Source organism: Varanus komodoensis, unplaced genomic scaffold, assembly GCF_004798865.1.
Source record: "Varanus komodoensis strain SLA01 unplaced genomic scaffold, ASM479886v1 scaffold5, whole genome shotgun sequence".
Classification (NCBI taxonomy): domain Eukaryota; kingdom Metazoa; phylum Chordata; class Lepidosauria; order Squamata; family Varanidae; genus Varanus; species Varanus komodoensis.
In genome coordinates, this window is record NW_025336087.1 from 49,142,848 (window position 1) to 49,162,617 (window position 19,770).

The 19,770-nt window shown below is 40.3% G+C and overlaps 1 protein-coding gene across 4 annotated transcripts in view; it reads left to right on the forward strand.

Moving 5' to 3' along the window:
• The window catches only part of TRPM3 (transient receptor potential cation channel subfamily M member 3), a 372,035-nt gene that overhangs the window by 112,036 nt on the left and 240,229 nt on the right, over positions 1-19,770 (forward strand). The window lies entirely within an intron of this gene.

The following is a 19,770-nucleotide window of genomic DNA, read 5'->3' on the forward strand; positions in this document are numbered from 1 at the left end:
AAAACACAAGCAGTTTCCAGCATTCTTGTCAACCACAGAGGATGTCCATAAGTTTTCACTGAAAATTGCTGGAATAGGATTAATCTTGGGCTTTTGTGAGAGCTCTCACTGCCTACCGCCATCCCCGCTACATCCATTAACCTGAAAGTTTAGAGAAAGGGAGATTTCTGAGAATTTCTCCAAAATATTTTGAAAAGACCCAAGCACATCTAGTCAATATAGCTAGGATTGCCCATTACTACATCTTATGGCAGATCGGATCAGGTTCCCCATATGCTTATCTCTCCGATAGGAATGCAGCTTACTGTGTAGATACATTGGAGACAAATGTGACAGAAAATATAAAATAAAATCCTAGATAAATGCTTCATTCTGGAGAACTGCACAACTACTTCTGTGTTCCCATCATGCTTTTTAACATTATTTTAGTAGCAGCATCTCATCACATGGGGTGGGGGGAAGAGAAATACACAGTTGAGGGGGCTTGCAAAAGCCCAGGGCTCTCCTTGTTTTCTTCTTCTGCAGTGAAGGCTTGCGCTATTGCAAAGTGCTTTTGAAACTTAGGGGAATTTGGAAAGCTATTTATAATACAGCATTGCCGACCTGACAGCTGCTTTTCAAAGGAAGAAAAAAGTAGCGAGTCAGATGAGCACGACAAAGACATTAAGGTTGCTGGGGGGGGGGGGGTTTGACAAAAAGTCATGGCAAAAGTCATGGCAAAATGCTGAACCATTGTGTAGGTTCCTTTGTATTTGATCAGTGTATTCTCCCGATGTACTTACTTATTTTTATTCTGGTCTTACGGTCCATGGTTAGACAATGGTCCACACTGACAGAAAAGATACCATGAATTTCCAGAGCCAGATATAGCATATGATGTCCACCCCCACCATCAACTCTGTCTCCTTCCATATGTTTGTACAACAACAAGATGCCATCACACTTGCATTTTTCGTCTTCAGTGTGACAGTTCATTTTCAGATTTACTTTAGCTTAATTCCCTTTAGTAAACAGTCTCTGCATTAATATCCTAGTTATGTTATCACAGAGAGCACTAATCCTACAGGGCTTCCTGAAATTAATCACTTAGTATTGAGCAGGTGATCTTTATGTTAATTATTCTCATATTGTATTACACTATAGGCTACTCTTAGTTTCATGAACTGACAATAGATTAAATGTGGGACACAGTGGCCTGATTTTTATTTAGTAAAGGGAGCATAATTCACAGATTCTGACAAGCTGCACCTTCTCTAGTGCTAATTCCTACATTCTCAATCCAAGCAACCTTATTTGTTCCAACCTATCTCATTAGGACCCTCAGTGTTTAGCAATTGTCATACAATCCCTTTTCTTTAACAGAAAAGCAGCATACCAAGAAACTGGTAGACTTTAAAAGGTTTAATCCAGTTAGTCTGTGAGTAGATCAAAGACTTGAACCTGTAGCCCCATGGCATTAGACTGAGGATGCACTTGGTAAATGACTTTGTGTACTCAGGTTTAAGAGCCCTCTTTGAGCCTAGACGGAAACAAGGATGAGTAGCATGTGCTGAAAGTTCATACAGCTGAAAGGGAATATGAAGTCCTTGGAATTCTAGGAATTTGGATTTCTGTTTCTCTGGACTGCTCTAGTCCCACCCCTCCCCACTCTAGACCTCACTGATCTGTTGAGCTGCATGCCTTGAATTCCTTGGTGAGCAAGGGGAGCTGTCCAGCAAAGCAAAATGCAGGTTTCCGGAGAGGATTACTGAGACAGCAGGGGAGCTGTCCAGCCAGGTAAAGCTGTAGTGTAGAGACAAGAAACTAAGCAGAGTTACCTTCCAATGCTGAAGTGATGTTTTTCCCAGTGCTGCATCATATCTAGCCAGGCTCCTTTCAGGTGGCATAGCTGCTAAAGCAGGCATCCCAGGCTCCCCTTCAAGCTTTATGGAATCCTCCAGCCCCGCAGCTATTGAGACGTCCCATAAAGCTTCAGCCTTTTTCTCTGCGATTGGTCTTTCTCAGTCAGACTTTGGTCAGACATGAGACAAAGTGACTTCAGGTAGTAGAACAGCATTCCAGGTCTGTTTCTTGATATGCTCATTCATAACTTTGAATCCAGTCAAGTTCTAACATAACCCTTCTATAGTTTTCTTGCGCTTGCATTCATTTAATATTGCCTTACTTACAAGCAGTTTTATACTCAAAGCATGTCTTTATCACTGATTTCAAAAACTGGTTTCTAACTGTGGTCCTTCTGCTTCTGCTGCTTCCTTTAGTTCCTTTCTAAAAGTATTTTTCCATTTTTAAAATTTTGTTATCTACATTAGCTGACATGTTATGTGGCAATACTTACTGATTATGGCATGCCACTACAAAATGCAGTCTCAGTTGTTTTTGTGTCATAAATTTAAAAAGTTGCTTTATTAGGTTTGGAAAAAATTGCATCTTCAATTAAAGTCAGTGTCCAGGTCTCAGCATCCTAGCTGAACAAGAGATACCCAGGAGCATATATAACAGCTAGGGAAGAAAAGGCCAGATTGGAGTGCTAATAGACTTTTTAAATCGCTGATAAGTATTCTGATGAAAAATACTCGAGTATTATCATTAGAGAGGTGTCACTTTGAGGAGCTAAGGACCTTTTAGTGACATTACCACTATTACATCAATGGAAAAGATAATCCCATTGGATAAAGAAAAAAAACTTTATAAATGCTGTATGGTTCAGAATCCACCAACATGGTGCCATCCAAATGTTTAACTACAAGTTCCATGATTCTGAATTGTTGGTGGTCATGCTAGCTATTGCTGGTAGGTTCTGAAGTTCTAAACATCTGGAAGGCATCAGGCTGGGGAAAGCTGCCTTGGGAAAGCATATTGCTGAATGCAACGCTGTACAGAGAAGGGTATCCACCAAAATGTAATGACTGGATAAAGAGGGCATTAGTCAGAGAAGCAACCAGATGTCCAATGGTAACACTGAAGGACCTGGATGGATATGCAGCTGAGATGGGAGAAACTCAGAAGAGTGGTGAAAAGAAAGCCATTGCTGAAGCAGATCCATATCAAAAGCCCATTTGGAGTTTGTCCTGAGAGTACCATCTTATAGGGTTGCTTTGCCTCAGCCTGGATTAGGAAACTGATTGCAACGGAGAGCTTAACCTTCCAGCCAGACAATTATCCTGAACATTCCACCAATTTAACAATGGAGTGGTTTAAAAAGAAGGACCTGGATATCTTAGAATAGCCCAGCCAAAACCCAGACCTCGTTCATTCATTTAATTCCTTACCACTGCATAGATATATAAGTCTCTCAATTGAGAATCTGCGATACGAGTTGAAAGTTGCTGTTCACCAGTGGTCACCATCAAACCTGACAGAGCTGGAGCACCGTTGTCAGGAGGAATGGGCTAACACTGCAGAATCCAGAAGTGCAAACTTGACAGAGATTTATCCAAGAAAACCTGAAGCTGTAATTACTGCCAATGGTCCTTCCATCAAGTCTTGACTCAAGGAGGTGAATAGTTATGCAACCAACAAGTGCCATTTTGTTTTTGCTTTTTGTTTTTGTTTTAACTTTTGTTCTAAAGTAAAAATATTTTGCACTTTCACAGTGTTGAGTATCCTATGTATTTCAAGTGGCAGCAGTGCCAATTATATCCATTTTAATTCCAGGTTGTTAACACAATAAATTGTGGAAAGGCAAATGGGGGTAAATTATTCCACTAGTCACCATATACACAGGATGTAAAACTATGAATTGTCAGAATCTACAGAGCAATGCAGATCACTAGTGGCCTGATAAAGAAGGCAGCTTGTTCCATCTTTACTGCAAATACAGAGCAATACATACTGAGGTATTTGCAGTATTAGGACCAGTGCAATCATATAGACCAGTGATTTTATAAAGCCTCTTGGGAGTTACAAGGGGCTCTATAAAATGCTTTGCAGTGCTGCCCTCCTTTGCTTAGTGACATGAGTTGCTGCTTTGTGCTTCTGATCTGTTATCCGGTTCTACTCATGTCTTAACTCCTGCCTGTTCCTAACTCTGTCTCCACGGCTGGTCCTGCCATACTTTGTCAGTATCTGATCTCTGTCTTTGGCCCTGCAATGTCTTGCTAAATTCTCCATCCACATCCATCACTCTGCTCCTGGTGTTCCAGACAAGGATGCCCACTACTTCAGTCTTGGAGCTGACAGTCTTCTGGGTCCAGAATGGAGGTGGATTGGTTGTCAAATGTTCTGCATTTGTGTGTCATTCCAGCAGTCAGACTCTCATTTCCTCACCAACCCAGCAACTCCTCTCCTGAGACAATTCTAGGGTGAAAGGAGAACTTAGGGGGGGTTCACTGGTAGCTGTTCCTCTTTTGTCCAGAGGTCTGTTCTACGCAGCACAGGCTCCAGTCCTGCACTTTCTTCACATGCATATTGACTCCTGTTTGTTCCTAGCGCTACCTCTGCCTTTGGTCCTACCATGGCTTGCCAGGTATCTGACCCTTGCTTCTTCTGGCATAACTCGTTCATATCTGACCCTTGCCTGTTCCTGATTTTTCCTTCCCTCTGCACTTACTGTGTCTTGCCAAGTTCTCCATCCATTTCCACCACCCCAGTTCTGGTGTTCCAGGCAAAGACACTTACTGCTTACATCCAGGAGCTGACATGGATTAAAGAGGAAGAAAGCATAAACAAATAGGACAATAATAACAACAACAAGTGACTAGATTGATGGGGTTTTTAAAATATATCTTCATGAACTGTTGCTCATGTGCCATCATTTCCCCACTTTTATACAGAGTGATTTCCCCACTATTAATATCTCTCCCAGAGTGTGCATCTGATTTGTGTTTCCTCCCTGTAGTATTAGACAAAGTGGTGACAGCAAATTCTATAACCTATTCAGTGGCTGTCATGAAAATGATATATACCATGTTGCTTTAAATCCTTTTTAAAAATAAATTTTAGATGGACAATTTTCATCTTTCATATGTTCATGTTTTCAGTCCAGCTAACATGCCCTTTAGATAAGAATGGTTGCGCTATTCTCTTCTTTGCTGGATTTACAGTGGCCTTTGACTACTTACCTATGTTTGGCTGAATTAATATGAACATAAGTTTAACTATTTATACATATGCAAGTTACTTGATCCCCAATTAATGCACATTGGTTGTTTGTAGCTATAGTATGGGAAAAACCCATTCAGAGCCCTGTGATTTCTCTTATCATTCATCGGTGATGGGAAGTAGCCCTCCTTTTTTAGCTCAGCAGCAGTCACTAGCCTCCACTAGAATATGATGAGGCTTCTAGGAGTGGCTCGCCTCCTCTTGTTTGCGTGTGTTTGCAGGGCTCAAAAGCAGTAATAAGAAAAGCTGGGTCACCCTACTGTCCTACTTGCCTTGGGCTACTCCTGTATCTAAATGTTTAATCAATATGCATCCTGCCTTTCACAGAAAACTTTTATAAAGTGCCTGCTGTAGCTTGTATTTATATTTCAGCAGCCACAGCAGACTTACCTTTGTCTATGGATTTGGTCTAAGGGAACCATATTTTTTAAATCTCTGAGCAATTCCATTGTTGCCCCAGAAGAAGGCTAGACAACCAACATTATTCCTTCATCTTTGATTCAATGGAAGTGATCTGGGGCAGGAAAGAAGAGCACATCTGTCTCTCTGGTTTTGCTAATATGAAACCTCTAGATTGACCAGCCTACTGCAGGCCTGCCCTTCTGTCCTCCCAAAGTGGTTGGGACATCACTGTCTGCCTACCGTACTTCCAGATTAAGGCATTAACCTCATACGACATAAGGAAGAGCCTTGCTGAATTAGGTCCAGCATTCAGTTCCTGCACTAGCCAACCAGCTACCTTAAGAAAGACCACAAGTGGGACATGAGTGCAACAGCATCTTCCCACCTCAGCAAGCGATACTGAGTAGCCTGCCGCTTTACCTATTTGTGGTGATATATACACATGAGGACTATGAGTCACTGATAGTCTTATTCACCAAAATTTTAATTTTCTTTTGAAGTCTGTGTAATGTACAATTACTGTGTATTGTAGCATCCCTTGGTAGTGATTTCCATAGGTTAACTATGTGCTGTGTAAAGAAGTGTTTTCTTTTGTCTGCCCTGAGTCTCCCACCTTCATTGGATGACGGCAGGTAGTAGTGTTACAAAGCACCATGGGTGGGTCCCATGAAGGTCAGAAGAAAGACTACAATGGATACCAGCTTCCCTTGCCAAATCTCTTTCATTCCAGAGTTATTATAACTTGTTCTGATAAGCGGGCTGCATAAGAACAGTTCTACAAATAATTCAAAGTTAAAGTTAACTTTGAATTCAAACAATAGGCTGTGGGAATGAGTGGGAGTCCTGTGATCTAGGGCTAGGCTTGCTTTGGGGTGGAGTTTCAGTCCTGCCTATGTTTGGTGATTGTCCAGTGGTTTGGCATAGTTTATTTCCAACTTGTGCATGCATATTGTGAGGTACCATGCAGTTTTATTCATTTGCTGCTCTACCTCTGGCAAGAAACTGACATAGCCCAATCCTGAAATATGATGCGGAAACATTGCCTTAGATATTAGTTGTTTTAATTCTCTAGTTGAAAGGAGAATCTATATTTTTAAATACTAATAGAAAAGTCACATTGTGACTGTTATCTGTTATGTTTAATAATATATGAGAATAAAATTGAGCTGTGTAAGCCACCTTGGTTTCCTCCCAAGAGGAAAAAGGTAGGATATAAATGTGGAGGTGGTGGTGGTGATGCATTCCAGCTGGATTTTTTTTGCTGGGGATGCTGGGAGTTTTAACCCAATGCAGATTGAGGAAGGTTGTTTTAATCCAATTAACTACAGATATTGCACTGCTTGTTTCAAGATTGGTTTCTGATATTCAGCTGCAAGCCTACTGAAATGAATGGGTTTGTTTAGCATTAGCTGAACTGAATGTTACGTGTCCATATGGTCCTTTATAAGTAAGGGTAAGCCTACTTATTTGCATATAAAAAGTAGTAAAAATTTACTGGGCATTTGTTGTGGCTTTGTGTTCTGTTTAGCCATAGAACTCCTAAAATAGTATAGCAACAGTGAATTCCCATAAAACTAGAATAGCAATAGTAGAACTACAACTATTTGGATGGAATTCTCTGGTGTCCTACTGATTTAGAATTAAAAGTATATTTTAGAGAATCAGCCATGCCTTTTCATGGACAGTGGACTAATGCCTATCATGGGGCTGAAAGAAGCAGAGTTCCCCTTATAATAGTCATCTTGTCACATGGAGGAAGTTATCTGTTTTACTCATTTGTATAGTTTTCTGTAGGCCACCTAAGGGCTCAGTGCTATGGACTATGAAGAGGTATACCTCAGATTGCAAACCTTCACATGCCCTACATTAGGTCTAAGATTTCTCTCTGTATTGTGTTCATAAGACCTTTTTATGCATGAATTGCTGAAAATTATGAAAAACTATACATTTTGAATATCTTAAAATTTTCATAATCATAGCATATACCGAATATACATTTTCTCTGAAACAAAGGGAGGAAAATAATTTGTATGATACCTTCTTTGCTCAAGTTTCTTCTCTTACAAATTGTACTTAGCTTTGCATGAGCAGGGCAACAGTTATCAGTAACAAGAGTAACCATTTTCAGAGCTGTCATAACATTTTTGCATTAAATATAGGGTTTTATCATTCTTGTCATACCAGCAGCTATATACATCTCCAACTGCACATGTATAATTTATATATAAAAACAACTAGCTTATACTTTCACTTTTTATTTATAGACCTTCCCTTCCCTTTCTATAGTGGTTTGAAGTGTTTTTATCTCCACCCCAAGTTTAGTAGGACATGCACTCATCTCTGAAGGAAGCCTTGAACTTGAGCTTTAACTTTAAGATTTGAGCTCCCTGCAATATATGACAGAGGTTGTCAAACAAATTGTTGGAAGGAAATCTAGCCATTTCTTCTTTGACATATGAATTGTTGCATGTTTCTTCAAGAGATCACTGAAGACTTGTGGTGTTTTTATTTACAAATATTCAAGCTAAGCACAGTGAAAGCAAATGGAATCCAAATGTAAGCTACTAATCCTGCATCAGATGTAAAAATGGAAGCAATCTCCCCTTAGAACTGACCACTTTAGATGCTCCTTGTTACTCTTTATGTGGATATATCCTTATAGTATTTAATAACTACCATCCAGATGCAAATACTCCTTTTTAGGTACTTGAGAGAATTGTAGTGGAGCTATTGCAGGTACTCTTAAAGGATATGGATTATCAATGTCTATTTCAGCCTAGATTTTGACTATGGGACAAAATCTGCCTTCATTGCCCTGATGGATGATGTTTATCAGGAAAGGTACAAAGGGAGTGCAGTCCTGTTAATTCTACTCAGTGGTTGCACATCACAAGAGGCCATGGTGAATTTTTACCATGGTCTGTTGTGTCATCAAAACTCAGTCAGGGCATTTCAGCATGATTATAGTTTCTTCCTAGATTGACTCTGTGGGCTACGTACTGGGGGAATTATGTTACAATTTTCCCAAAACAATTGAGAGATTCAACCATTTGTCCTAAGGTTTCCATGCTTCATTTAACTTCTTGTGATGCTTGTACCCAGGAACTCCATTTTATCATTAGTGGTGATGAAACATCATAGAGTCTTAGGGCAAGAGCAGCAATGGAATGGGCTGCTCTAGGAATCCAGTTTCTATTATCTGCAATTCCTTAGTGACACACATATAATTCTCTTTGTTCCTATCGGCTGAACATGACTATGACCTTGCCTACTCTCTGAAACAGGGAGAAAGCAGTTGAATACACAATGGGAGAAGGAGGAATCACAGCAAAAGAGTTTATTTTATTTTCTTTTTTTAAAACCCCTTTGAAGGCTAGAGTGCTTGGGAAGTGTTACAGAGATGCAGGTACACTCGGGAAGGGAGAGAACCCACCTCAAAACCTCAATGGACTAGTCAAGAAGAGGAGACTGAGGTCTATCGGGAGCAATACAATGAAAGGGAGGATTTTGCTTGTGGGAGCTGCTGGGATGCACGGTGGGAGTGGAAGGACAGAGCAAGGAGTGTGCGTTGCTGTGGGAACCATGAGACCATCTTAAGTGGTAGGTGGGGGCAGACATCTGCAGACTGGGGAAACAGCAAAGCGCTGCTTACTATGACATGCAACCCATCCAGTTTCTCATTGGCTTTGAGCCATTGACTAGTTTCTTCCTTGATTGACTCTGTGGGCTAGGTACTGGAGGAGCTATGTTGCAGTCTTAACTGCAAGGCTGATTTCAGAAAGTTACATTTGGCAACTGTTCCTCAGACTCTTGGCAACAAGAGAAGTCTTGCTCTATTAGAACTGCTCTCTGTTCTTGTGGTGTGGCCTCTTCGCTATAAAATCACCTCATTTTGTGCATGAGTTGCCAGAATCCTGCCTGCACATGACTGAGCAGAAATGTCCTCTTAACCCCACAAGAGGTTTTCCAACTCTAGTACCTCCAGAGTGACATACCATTATCACTTTCTTTTTTAGCATTTCTGGTAAAACCATTCGCATTTACTCGTGATCTGATTATTTTCCCCAGTTTGTGTACATTGTTCCTAAACTATCCCACAGAAAGCAAAAATATATATGGTACTACTAAGAGAAGATACAATTTCTCAGATTTCCACAGCACAACTTTTAGAACAATTGTTCTAAATTCCATCCCTCCTGTGTTGCACAATCTTCAGGCATTAAGAAATGGGCATTCTTTTGTCAGGACTCAAATTCACAGGGGTGGAGGTGCCATATAATAACTTGAGTATGCATATATGATTGTCAATTGATGAGCATGCCAGCTAACCTAATATACATGTAAAAAACAAAATATATAAGTCAAAGCAACAGTTTGGCTGGAACTCAAGTGTCAGTTCAGCCAAAGGGCCTAATAGAGCTCAAGCAGACACACTACACATGATGCTAATTAGGTAGTGCGAGGCTAGCTAGCCTTTTTTGCACCTGTAATGCATGATGCTCTCATGAGTTTCAAAAGGAACCCAAGGATTCTCTAGTTAGGCAGCGAGCACTGGAGTAGATAAAAGCATGAATATTAGCAGGGAACATTCCTGCCATGGTAGCTCTGAACTCACAGAACTGAAGGTTGGCTCTGGACTGATGCGCATGTAACTGGGCTGGCAGAAGCAGATTTCCTCTCTCCACCTCCTCATGGCTACTGGCCCAGCCACTGAAAATGCTACTCATGGCTGGAGCAGCATGCTGCATGACACAGGCAGCGACGTGTTGGGGAGGGACGTCCCCAGAGGTCAGGCAGAGCCAGGGCATGTCCAAGACATGGAAGGACAAGGTGCCTGCCCCCATTCCACCTATAGAAGCTTAACCAGACTGGCCTCTGGCATCCACTGCAGCACTGGACATAGGAAAGCATCCTTCACCAGGTCTGTTTCGGGCATGCACAGAGACTGCTGCTGCCCTCACAGCACTGGCCATAGTCCACTGCCTGAAACAACTGCCTCCTTTGGCCACCCTGGGCCAGCCCTGGGCAACGCCCTTCTCCCGAGAAGGAGAGGCAGATCCTGTATTCAGCTCAAAATATGCAGAAATCTCCCGATTCTTGACTTCATTCTTGCAGATTTGAGATCAACCTTAATGTTTCTCCCAAGGAAGTCCATATTTTGAAGAGCACTTTTAAATACTGTCCAGTACAGCATCATTATAGTGTAACACTGTATGAAACCAGTTTTCACAAAATGCATTATTCATAGCATTGGTCCTTGCTTTGACATACATTTAAAATGAAATGTTTTGTTCAAATATCATGTACTTCCACGAGGACTATTTAGTATTTTTGAAGCAATATCTGGAAATGACCGTGGCATGTTCTATAAATATGAAATAAATATAGTAGCATTAAAACATTCCATGCTGCCCAATTCATATTATAAGAATGTAATTCTTCTAGGTGGGGCACACTCCTTCTGAAAAAGTGCCAAGTGAGCAGTTCACAACAGAGCTGTAAAGTGAAACAGAGTAATTTTCTTCTACCTGAATGGCTAAACAGACTAGGCTACAATGCAAGAAAAGATGCCCTCCGGACATAGTGGAAATTTATGTCAGACTCTGTAATAAAGCATGAATAAAGGCACTCTGTAGAAAGTTCCCCTTTTCCCTGAAAGAAATCTTGACACGGAACAGTTGGATGTAACTGGCCTTTAAAGCTGCAAACTTATCCTACAGTTTAGCATATGGCTTGGATTAATATGCTAATCCTTTTAAAACAAAATCAAAGAGTCTATACATTGGTGTAGAGTGTAAGTCAGGAAAGTAACTTCAGTCTCAAAACTACTACTTTGGACAAACTGTTTATTTTTTCTACCTTTGGCCTTCAGAACTATAGAGGGAATATCTAATTACTGAGCTATTAAATTTAAGAATATCCTTGGCAACCAAAGCCACAATCTGGTAAGCTAAAGGATTTTACTGGGGGTTGTTTTAGGTATTCTCATGAAGTTAGCTATAGAATTGGCAATGACCAGTGCTGCCAACAGTAGATTATTCATACTTAGACGAAGCATCACATGCCATTTGCAGCTAGTGGCCCACTTAAAACAACATGCCAAATGTTGCAATAATAAGAAACTATGTGGATGAAACCCAACTGTCCTTGATGCTGTAAATGAACATGTGTACCAAAATAGTTGAAGACAACAGCTTGTCATCTGTGAATAAGCACTTCATACAGCATGACTGTTCTTCCTGTGAGTTCTCTGTTCATGTTATGGTAGGAAAATGTTTCTCCCTCCTTAGAAAATGATTAGCATATTAAGGCAGCCCAGACATCTGCTCGCCAAAGTGAGCAGGCAGAAGCTGACTTTGCCGCCCTCCTCCCCTCCTATTATGTTTTAACAGAAAATCACCACAAACTCCCAGCATTCCCCAGCCAGCAAGTAGCTTTTTAATCATCACATGCATTTTCTGGTTCTTCTGTCCCAGTTAGAAAGAAAGCCATCTATAGAGACAGGCCAAAGACTGCAACAAGGGGGAGGTAGGACTTTACAGACTAGAAGTGTCTGGATTTATGGATTTTACTGTGCTGTGAGCCACCCAGAGAGCCTGTGGCTAATGGGGCAGCATATAAATTGAATAAATAAAGAAGTGTGACTCATCCGAGTCTGAGCCTAGTCGCTGCAGGTTCAGGAGCCAACATGGGCAGCACAAACAGGGATCAGGCAAAAGGCAATAGCCCAGGTCATGACCAACAAGGTCAACCTTGGAACAGGTGGGAGGAAAGTCAGGGTATAGTCCAGGAAACAGTTAACAAGAGCTCAAGGCAGCACAGCAGTCAAGGGACAGGCAAAGGGAGAGTCAGAGTTTGGTCCAGAAGCACTGATGCCAGGGATCACTCAAGAAAGCAGTCCAGTATCAATGGATGCTTGGATTCAGGAAGTGCTGATCCACACTGCCCCTAGAACTTTCTCAGACTTACACTGCTGATTTTAGAGCCACACCCAAGGTTCAACTGTGAGCTGATAGCAACTGCAGCTGAAAAGGTCCTGGTTTTAAGCAAGTTTTCTATATGCAAGTAGAACATTTCTTACAAGGATGCCTTTGGCTCAGTCTAGCATGTCTTTTAAGTTCCTGTCTTTTTAAGTGGTATATCTCCTGAGGTCTTGGAAGTTTCTCTCTCTCCACCCCTGAGGAAGAGTTGTTGACCTCTACAGGTGATGACCTCACAGTAGTCACCTCTGAAGGCCCAGAGTCCTCCTGATTTACTGGCAAATCCTGCGTGTCGCTGGTGATGGGTGTTTCTGGTCCTCCAGTAATTTCTCTGAGGAGAGGTCTTCCAGCAGTGGCATAGTAGGTAAAACCATGTCACGGGTGACATGCTGCCCACGAGGCACCTGTTCTTAAAGCAGAGGCTGGAATAATTCAAAATGACATAAAGATAAAATGATGTATTTGAACACTGGCATGTCAGCTGAAACATCAATCCAATCAAAAGGGAATTGATGTGCTCCATTCAGAACTCTACCGAGAATGGAGGCGGCGGGTTCTATTATACATACCTGCCCATGCGCATGAAAGGCTGCATAGCAACTGATCCTGTCCCTTATGTGCCAACTTTTTATATGTGCATAAATGATACATGAAAGCATTACAACATGATCTCCAGTTCTAGCCTGAAGTGGTACCACCTGGGCTGGACTGTTCCATAAGCTTTTCCTCCTAGACATTTGTCTAAATTATGAAAGTTGTAACTGTGGGCCTGGCTTCTTTCAGGTGTGCCAGCTTTCAGGTTTGAGGTTCTTTTTAAAACAGTAAAGCAAAAAGACAATTTTATTCACATATAAGATATTAAAGACATAGCAAAGTACAAACATCATTGTTTGAGTTGTAATCTTGAAAACTTATTGAAATCTTAAGTATACTGTTCTGGATCAGGTTGTCAAGATGGGCTGAAGTTATTAGTTAGCCAGTCTATAATGTATTTGGAGTCCTTATGATATTTTTTTAAAAAGCAAATGGGTGTAACTAATACAACAAGGAATCTAAGCTAGATTACCCTGGCTACCTCCCCCCCCCCACCCCCCAGGAGTTTGAGCTGCAAGTGGTAGGATTTGTGGAATGAATTAAAGAACCCATTCCAGGATACTTGTTCCCCTCCACAATTCTGCAGGAAAATAGAACAAATTCATTTTGCTGTCTGCCAGAATCCAGCTGAGCAGAACTGAGTGGTTCTGTCCTTCCCCAGTAATACATTTAACTTCATCCTGATGCAAAGCTTGTGAGCAGATGGAAATTGCTGCATGCATCAAGACAGAGCCATTTCAGTAGCAGCACCCTGACTGTGTAACTCCCTCTTGCGGGAGGTGATATTTTGTTTTGGACACACATTAAGGAGTGCCCCATTTCAACAGGCTTTTAATGCATACTGCTGACCACTCTTTAATTTTAGTGCTGCTTGCAGATTTTATTGTATGGCTTTGCTCCTTGAGTTTTATATGGAATTGTATTGTTTTTATTGTACATTGCCTCGAGTGCCTGCTAGGCAGAGGGTGCAATTTTATAAATCTAATCAATAAGAAAAATTGCTGCCAATGGACAGGCAGACAGGCAGAGCTATGAGCAGCTAAAGCCCCCATCAGCTTAGTATTGCTGGGTAGAAATGAATTGCAACAATCAGGATTTCACATGAATTTATAAAAATAAATTAGAACATTCAGGCAGAAAAAAGGAACAACACCATATACAAGTACGATACGGTCACAAATTAATAGAAAAGGGAGAAATCAAGCTCATTGATGAGTCTTTGATATATTGTGGTTGGGCTTGAGGAACAGACAAAATAAAACAGGCTTATGAAAGGCTTAATAACTTTTCAGAAAGTTTGGAAGTGTAAAATAATAAAAAATAAAGAATAAATTGAGTCAGATGCCATTTCTCTGTGCTTGTCAGCCTAATGGTATTGGGGGAAGGAAAAGAGATTCTAGGCTGTCTAATCAGAAATAAGGTTGATAACTGACTAGAACAGAATGGTCTTGTCTGAATGAGATGTGTGAGAGAGACCATTCAAATTGTGTCATGGTCCTTTTTAAGGCTCTTCTTTCTCACAGTAGCAGAGACTCTGACATTACTAATCTGAACTGAAACAGCAGAAATTTTGTTCGACCATTTCTTGTTCTTCACTTAGGAGAAAGAGGGATATGAGATATTTTTTCTCTGCTCAGCCCTGGCTAAGCAGAACTGGGTTGCCTGTTTGAGTATCTTTTAAAAAGAAATGTGGAACATAGTTTTTAAAATAAAAATATCCCCCTATTTGGCAGGTGCTTCACTGACAGCTTTGGGTAGGAATTTTTGCAGAGCAGGAGATAACTGAGACACTGAATGCCGCTATTGATTTATAAAAGGTAAATACAAAGCATGCCATCACAGAATTAGCATCTCCTTGTTCTTTGGGTTCCTGTTGCACTTAAGAGAAGTGTTTCAAAACTGAACAAAGGAAAAGAAAAATAAAGAGGGATCCAGTCTGCAGGACACAAGAACCCACCATAGTTTTGGTGTCATGCAACCCAGCACAGTTTCTGTAGGCTACCTTATTCATCACAAATAAGCCACCCCGAGAGCCTACGTCTTGTTTTAGGGGTCTTGATGTCCATTGACTGGTGTGGTTATAGCCTAGCAGAGTGATTTTATTGTGGGTTGCGAGGAACGGTATTAAGCAAGGAACACAGCAACAATCCTGCCACTTCTTACAAGTTCATTTGTGTTAGTGCCATCCTTCCTTTACTCTTCTCAGCATCCCTGCTCCTAAGAATCATGAACATCAAGATGTGACTGCTAGCAAAAGAGAGTTAAGCCACAATCATGCCTGGGATATGTGCTGGAGCCAAAGAAACAATCAATTAACCTAGCATGGTTTATCAGCAACATGGTTTAGTGTAAAGCCAAGTCTCTGACTGGAACACCTGTTTTTTACCCACTGTGCAGCCTAGAAAAAGGAATGTTGTCCCAAACAGGCATGTGGCAGCCAAAGCTTTAGTCATCCATGTCAAGCAGAGTTGTGTCAAATCATGACACTTTCCCACTTGTTCGGAGACTAGCCTCCATGTCTTAAGGAGGTCTATCAGCAGCCTACAACTTAAAACACCTAATCGCAGAGACCCCACCATAAAATAAATATTTCTAAATAAATATTTCTAAATTGCAAACAACATTTTGCCCTAGTGGGCATTAACAACAACAAATTACCCTCACACCCCTCACCAAAGCCCAGTGGGAATCACAAACGATGGAGAGGGGAGAAAGTAAAGGAAAGTCCATTTTCTCTCAGATTAGGAACAGGACTGCAAAGAACAGTACACCTAATATGAGCCTTTTACTTCCTTGCCTCCTCATTCTTTTTCCCATTTCACTTCTCCTGTCCTTATAATCTTATGCATGAGATAAACAAAATATGTTAGAAACTAAACTACAAAGCTGAAGGAGCTCTGCTGTAATATACAACCATGAGGCATTCACAATGCTTGATTACTAAGAATAGCAGCAAAAGAGGACTCAGTAAAGAAATAACCCGAACTTCTCTAAGAGCTTTCTGAGAAAGTGTAGAAAAAAGGATTGGCTCATGGAATGAGATAAGGCAGATTCTCCATGTCTAAAGCTGAGGCCACATTATTGGCCAGTAAGGATTTCACACACCTGTGGGGGTTTGAAATTTTACATATGTATTGGAGCTGAATAAAGAGTGCTTTCATTCACAGTGTAAATAATATCATGCCCCCTTCAAAGTGGAATTTTCAGAAGTAAAAGCAATAGTTCCTGTGGGCTCTAAAATATGACATTATCCTAAAACACTAATATCAATGTTAGCTTCTTTTTTGCATTAATGAAAACTCTTTATTTGACATTTTCTTTCATATCATAAGAACCTTTCTAGCTCTGCCTTGTAAAAAGCAGTTGTCAGGAAAAGAAAAAGAATAATGGCTTAGATATGCTCTTCTGTTTAATTAAATATGAGAGCTTGCTCACTGTAACTAGGCTACATCTGTGTTATTTCTGTGTGTGACAGATGACTATAAAGATCTAGGTAAGGCTTGATATTCATACACGTCATTTGAATTAATAAGAGTAGTAAAAATTAAAATCTATATCTTCCCTGAGATCATTCATACAATCAACTTTAATCATATCTGCTTTGGATTTTGCAGGGTAATCCTAGAGGCAAAATATAGGCTAGATCTTTTCCTAAAACAAAAGAATTGGACTTGGTAATAGTTGTATCCTTTTCAGCTGTGGATTCTCACATTTGTCAACTGATGATCAGGCTATGGCAGGAACAGCAGGCAACCTGCTACTTCCAGATGGTTTGAATTACAACTATCACAGTCCCTGAGTGTTGGCCATGCTGGCTGGGGTTTATGCATGTTGCAGTCCAACTATCTGTGGTAGCCCGCGGGTGGGCAAATTGGTGCTCTCTAGAACATTCTGAATATTTAATCTTGAACTTCAGCAACTCAGAGTAGAGAGAGATAGCTTCCCCTGCTCCTCTAAACAGCTCTCAGACATGCTATAGGTTAGGACTTATGGTGGTCGCTACATAGCAGGAGCTATTCAGAGAAGGAAACTGACTTACATTTCTGCTCTGAGTCACTGAATACGTTGACAAACCAGGTTTTTCATCTGAATAACCCTGCTACCCTAATCTGTATACCAGGACCTGTTTTCATATCCTTCTTCATCCATCTTACTTTGCCTGTTATTGTGTCACAATATTGCTATTGGAATGTACAGTGCTTCAGTTGCGTTCAGTATGGAAACACCCTGGTCATTTTCTCCTCCATGCAAGCGCTCCTCATTTAGATTTGGATCTGTACATTAAAGAACACACATCTTTGCAATGGCAACCAACAATGCTAGAGAATGTAGGGCAGCTTTCCCATAGGAACTGAGCTGGCACTGTTGGTTCACAAAAATGCAAAGTTGCCTAATCTAATGGAGAAAGTGAATCTGGCTTCATCTTTGTAGCTCTGAAGAGTCTAGGCCACATATATGCAGTTGATTGTTAAATTGCCTAGAAATGCTTAATAGTGTCTTAACTGTCACAATAAATTAACTACTATAAGGTATACAGATGGGGAGGAAAATAGCACTTCTGTGCCCAAGATTTGGATTCCTTTAGGTGCCTTGTTAAACATTTGCACTATACAGTTTTTCTTTCTCAAGAATGTTCCATATAAATGTATGGAAAAAAACCAAGGTTGTTAATTAAATATTTAAACTTGCATCTTAGGTTTGAAATAAATCTCAGGTTTTTCCCATGATGTTTTTCCCATTTAAGACATGTAATGCTTGATTACATTCATATTTATAGAGTACAGAAGCGGGCCTTCATCCAATATAGTTAACAGATGATAGCATTATTTTCAATCAAAGATTGGCAGGGAATATTTTAATCTGATATATTCATAATGAATACGAATATATTCCTGCTGCTGAACAGGGAAGCAGGGGAAAGCATGAAAGAAATTGAGGAGGAAGGGACGTCTTTTCAGAAACACTGTTCTCATTCTCACAAAACATTGAGATACCCCACAGCTTCCCACCTTCATCAGAGCAGGCCCTGTTAGGCAAAGCAAAGGAGTTGCCCGATCGTTTGACCTTGCTGTTGTAGGCTACCTGTGTTACAAGTAAAACGTATCAGCTTTGGTTCCTCCCACTCTCAAATTCTTTCATTCTCAGATCTTTCCATCAGTTTGATGAAGAAATTTGGTAATTTTTTTATTTAAAAAACAAACTAAATACAAAATTCTCACCCATCTTTTGTCGCGGCTTTGTGTGTTGTAGTCTGAGATAAATTCATCTCTGAGATGAATTAAAATTCCCATTTACCAATCACTGTCGTAAACAACTCTACCATCAGAAAGATATTTGAACAGAAAGAGCATAGATACAAAACAGTGGCATGAAGGCAAAGCAAAAGAGAGAGCAAAGGTGCTTAGAGGAAAGGAGCATAAGGAAAATAAGGAGAACCTTTTCTTTGTGAAAGTATCCTTGGAAAGAGCAGAAAACTTGAAACTCATTGAACAATTTTCTAAAAATAATATTAGTCTTCTGTGGAACCTCTGGATGTTTTTCTTTTTGTTTTTTCACTGAAGTGAGAGTTGCCAGTTACCATAAAGAGCTGAAAAGCAGAGTACTTCAATTCTCATATGTCTATGCAGTTTCTCCAACTACGTGTTCTCTCCTTCAATGCTCAGACTAGATTTTCCTTCCTTCTACCTGTTGCAAAATAAAAGCATCGACTGGGTTTATTTTTCAAAGGAGTTTCAAAAGCGTTCAAAACAAATCACTAGATTTAAATATTTGAGAATGCATTCATACTGTGTTGCATGCTGAGAAGCATAATATCAAGGAACATAATTAAATACTTCAGTTCAAGGAACTATTTGAAGCAAATAGGTTATTTCTACAGCTACATGTGTTCTTTTATATAAAGCAATATCTTATTTTAGCCTAATTGGAGGTATTATGCATGCCCAGGTGCTTGTCTTTGTTTCTTAAGTTTAGATACTTCAAATTCTTTAAAGGGTATAAATTAAAAAGGATGACAGGTGTGTTTTAAATTTTATGTTCTAATATTCCATAAACATTGCAGCAAAATATTAATTCAAGTTCTTTACTGGAATGTGACTAATTAGGAATTAAGGTCGGGATCCTTGCACACTTACTTGGAAGCACGTTTCACTGAAAAAGCTAAGGTTTATTTCTGGGAAACATGCATAGAATCAGACTATAACATTATGAAAGCCCTGATGCAATGATTTGATGTTGATGTGGCACAGCAATGCACACGCATAATTCTCTGATGCACCTGCAAGGGCTACCACATTCATTTCAGTGCAAGTTACACAACGTGAAGCTGCTGCTGTTACCACATATCACTACTGAAATGTATGTGGGTCAGGACAAAGAAGTGCAATTCACATTCTACTGTGAGGTTATAGCTAAATATTGGATAGAGCAACTGTCACTCAAAATGTCTCTTCCCTTTGTCCTCAGAAGGTCCCATGTACACAGTATTTCACACAATGTCTTTTTTGCTGAAGACAAGACTGTTTTGCTGCACCTCACAACAGTTGCTGAAGGCTGATGGGGGAAAAAAGTACTTGACTATGATGTCACGGCATGCATCCTATTAGCATTAAGAGGAAGGAAGGTCACGGGCTGAGAATTCTGTTTCTCTTATAACTTCTGCCTAAGCCAAGCCCACAGCTGATATTAATGAAAA